We start from the raw sequence: 4,914 nt of genomic DNA, 5'->3' as shown, positions 1-4,914 counted from the left end.
TAGGTCTAGCCTTCCTCCTTCCAAGTATCTTTTAGTGTACACCCGGGCCTTCACTGCAGGGATGACATTACCAATTCATCCCTTCGTGAAGGATTTTTGCCATGATCATGGCATTTCTCCAGCTCAACTAGCGCTGAACTTTTAGTACTGCTTCGCCGGTACCTGGGTTTTGTGGAGTCAGCGGTTTTATGTGGATTTGCCCCTGGATGAATTTTTTTATATATACAAGTTAAGCCAGGTCACGAAGTGTGAATGGTGGTACTTTTTGGGTAGTCATGGGTGGTCGATGCCCATTTTAGGTAAATTGATCCAGGGCATCCCTTCTTCCTCCCACAGTTGGAAACCTATATTTTTCATGGTCAGGGGACCTTTTAACTTTCACCCTGAAGACCGTATGCCCTAACACTGAAAAGTGCAAACGTCATTTAGGAGACTAAGTGAAAACTGTAAAAATTTTCCTTATCTTCTCTTCTTTTTTTTGTAACGCTGACAATTACCTTAATGTGCAGTCACTCACGACCGGCCGAAGCTAACTGGGAACATGCAGGCGAGGGTACTTGACACCTTCGTGATTCCGGAGAACGAACGCAACATCAGCGTTCTTTTAACCAAGGCCAACCTCAGGGAGTCAGGGCTGCTCATTTCCTTTTCAGATCCTGCAAACCTCCCAGCCGTTCAAGATTTTTTTTCACCTTAATGAAGAAGGTAAATCTTTTAGACTCGACCTCGATGCCAAGTCGACCCTTCTTTTTCCTTCTTTTAACTTGTTCATGTACATAAATGGCTTCTTTGAACATTCAGCTCCCTTCGGGCAGTCGACCCAAGTCGAATGGGAAAGCCAGTGCTGGCGCTTCCTTTTCGACCCTGAAGAAGAAGAGGCCTTCTAATGGTGCCTTTAGGTTTACGTCGGAGGCATCTGCACCGAAGAGGGTATGTCAAAAGGAAGTGCGGGTGACCGGGGGGATTTAGACGCCGGTGGTTCCTATTCCCGATGTCGCCGAGGTTCCTCTTCCACCTAAGGGTCGCCTCTTGCTTCCCGAGGCAAAGCTTATGGACCTAAACTTCTAGGTCTAGGATATCTCTGACGCCCAAGTTGAGGCAACGCTGGATCTTCCTCCTCACTTCTCATTGGTTTTTCAGGCCCTGTACAAGTCATTTTTTAACAAGCATTGGGTCGCCGCCTCCCGATCATCTCTGGTTGACCGTCAGCGTAAGTAGATATCTTTCCAAATCCACGTGAGTGTCGATCGTTTATTTTCAATCTACTGTATGTCCGTCATTCCTTTTCTGAGTTTTGATCTATTTTCAGGGTCTTGTCCTCGCTGTCCTCAACCTTATCGATTTGGTTAAGGTTAAAGAACGTGGCAAGGAGATGGACAACCTAGGGGCAAAACTCATATCTCTCTTCGACGCTGTAAAGTTCAAGTGCTCAACTATTACCGAGGAGAAGAACGTGGCCGTGGCTAAATTGGCGAGTCTCCAGGAGAAACTGGATCGATTAAAGGCTCAGGCCGAAGAGACTGCCAAGCGGACGGAGGTAGCTGAGAAATAAGTGGCTGAGGCCAAGGAGAAATACCTCATCGAGGGGAAAGCTGAAGGCGAGAGGGGGAAGAAAAAAGCCGAACTTGCAGCGGTTGAAAATTATCTAAACTCGGAAGACTTTGCTGCCAAGTGTGAGGAAATTGTTAAAGAGTTCATGGTTTCTGAGGAGCTTATTGAAATCTGAACAAAGGATTTTCAATCCGCCGAGGAACAGGTAGTGGAGCTGATCAAACGACCCTACCCCGAGTGGGACTTAGGTTTCTTGTATGCTCTTCGTGCTCCTCCCGTAGACGGCAACGACTCTTATGAAGCCGGCAATGAAGATGGTTCGGCTGGTGGCGGTGGGGATTAAGAGCCTTCTTCTTGTATATATATATATATATATATATATATATACATTAACACAATGGGTCCTTAGCCCACCAATTTGTATATTTTTTTGTAATTGATATATAATGCATTACCGCCTTTATTTTCAGATCTTTTGTCTTTAGTGCCCTTTAAGGCTTGTGTTTTAGTAGATTTTGTTAAAATCTTCCAAATAATTGCTTCTTCTCCTTGGAGATGTTGGCGTTTTAAATACCCCTTGGGGTTATCGCTTTAACAAATTTCTTAAAATTCTGCCAAGTCATCGTCTTTTCTCCTTGAAGAGGTCGACATTTTTTAGAGGTTTAAATGCCCATTAGGGTTCACTGGTAGATTCCTTAGAATCTACCAAGCGATCACCTCTTCTCCTTGGAGAAGTCGGCGTTTAACATTTTCTTAGTGTGGTCTGTAGACCCCTCCTACCCCCCATGACTATCTGAAAACCTTGATTTTTAGGCAGACATGCTATTAGGGGGTCAATATCTTCATGGTCTTTTTGAACACTTGTTATGAAAGCTTTCATTTATCCTATTGAAATGCCAAATACAACTAAAATGTGTAAGAAATCATACATTATTAGTAGTACAGTTTTAGTTGCTCTACGTTCTATGGGTGTTGGATCTTCTTGCCGGTGAGGCTTTCTAAAATGTAGGTTCCTGGGTGTAGCATTTCTCATATGCGGTAGGGTCCTTCCCATGTTGGGCTTAGAGTGACAGTATTTTTAGGTTTAGTGCTCTGTGTGACCCTTTTTAATATCAAGCCTCCCGGAGTGAATCTTCTTCGTCTGACTTTCTTATTGTAGTATCAAGCTATTCTTTGTTGGTAGGTGGCGAGTCAAAGTTGAGAGTCGATCATTTTTTCTTCCAGCAGATCGAGCTCTTCGTTCATTACTTCGACGTTTGCGTCGTCTTCGTAGGTGACCGTTCTTAATGTCAGCGTCTCGATTTCTACAGGGAGCATTGCCTTAACGTTCATTGTTTCACCCGTTATAGTTTGACTGGTCATTCTATATGCCCAAAGGATCTTCAGGAGTTCTTCAGCCCATTTTCCCTTCAAGTCATCAAGCTTTTTCTTCAAGGTGTATTTCAGGATTTTGTTGACTGCTTTAACTTGGCCGTTGGACTGCGGATGTATCGGTGCTGAAAATTCTTTCTGAATGCCCAAGCTGTCACAAAATTTTCATGTCGCGGCATTGTCAAACTGTTTTTCATTGTTAGACACGATCGAATGCGGAACCCCAAACCTGCACACAATGTTGTTCTAGATGAAGCTCATGCAAGCAGCCTCCATGGTTGTTGTAAGAGCTTTCGCCTCGGCCCACTTAGTATAGTAGTCCACAGCGATGATGGCAAACTTAAAGCCTCCCAGTGCGAGGTGTAAAGGCCCGTCAAGTCAACCCCCAATTTGGCAAAAGGCCAGGGGCTAAGAGTGAAAGTTAGGTTTTCTGGGGGCACTCTAAGAATTGTGGCATATCTTTGGCACTGATCACAACGTCGAACGTATTGATACGCGTCTTTTTTAAGCGTAGGCCAATAGTACCCGCCTCAAAACCTTTAGAGCTAAAGACTGCCCTTAGTATGATTACCACACTTCTTCATGGATCTCCCAAAGGACCTCCTGTGCCTCATTGTTATCCAGACATCGTTGTAAGGGCGTTGAGAAGCCTTGTCTGTACAGCAGGCCATCATACAATAAGTACCTGGCAGCTCTATATTTGACTCTCCTGGCCTCGTCCTTGTCATTGGGTAGCTTCGCATCCATTAAGTATTGGACGGTAAAAATTTGTCAGCAGATTAATTATAGGTTAAGTGATTTGTGCTCGGATTAACTGGACTCTAAACGTGAATCATCAGAAGAAAAGAAACAAAATCAACACAGGTTTTATAGTGGTTCACTCCAACGTAGAGCTACATCCACTTAGTCTTTCACTATTCTTGGTAGAGAAAAATACAAATTCTGGGGAAAAGGTGTTTAATAATCCAACGCCTTTTCAACCCATCCTTTCTGCTTATATACATTGTATCGTATCTGTCAGTTGTTAACCATATAATCAAATCCTGTGATATCATCTCCCCACTCTGAAATAGTAATCTCTAATCACCAAGATTTCAGCCAATCTGTCTTACCTTCTCCACTAGCCTCACTACTTACTCTGCACGCATTTAATGTACGTCAAATCCTAGCACAATCGTACTTTAACCTGGACGTGGGTGGTTTCGTCACCTTCGGCTCCCTGTAAGCGCTCTTTGTTCATGGCCAGTGGAGCGTTCATCTTCACGGTGTGGCTCTTGTTCCTTCTAGTCAATTCTTTGAACGGGGATACTTGACCGTTAAGGGTCGACGTTCATCCGGTGCGCTCTACCGCTACTCCGTATCTTTGTCTTAGTTATTTTATCCTTCAATCATGCCACGTGGTGCCCAGTCGTTGCTTTGTGTGGGGTTTAAGATTTTACCCTACAACATATATCTCATTCAAAACGTTGCAACGTGCACTAAAAAGTTGACCATGTTGGTTAAATATGAGCTTTTAGTTTCACTTTTAATATTATATATTAGAGGTGAAAGGCTTAGTTTGGTATTGTTGTTCCCTCACAAAATCAGCTTCTGCTTGTAGCAGAAGTTGATTTTAGTGTTTAGTAAATCTAGTGTTTAGTAAATCTACTCAAAAGTGTTTTTTAAAGGATTTTTTAAGAATCTACAGCCAAAATCAGAAGCAGCATAAAAACAACTTTAGCTTTTAGATTGTGCGGGAATCAACATTGTACAATTAATGAAACTTTCATAATACCCCTAATAAAATTTAAAATTTACAATCTTCTCAATCTAAAATTCAGACTCGTAATATAATATAATATAATAGTAATATTGTAACAAATAATATCATAATTATATTAATAATTCTAATATTATTATTTTATCATATAATATGATGTTATAATTATAATATAATTATAATATGATGTTATAATTATAATATGATATCGTAATTATTGTTTTATAATATAT

Source organism: Morus notabilis, unplaced genomic scaffold, assembly GCF_000414095.1.
Source record: "Morus notabilis unplaced genomic scaffold, ASM41409v2 Scaffold349, whole genome shotgun sequence".
Classification (NCBI taxonomy): Eukaryota; Viridiplantae; Streptophyta; class Magnoliopsida; order Rosales; family Moraceae; genus Morus; species Morus notabilis.
Note: the sequence above shows the minus strand (reverse complement) of the source record.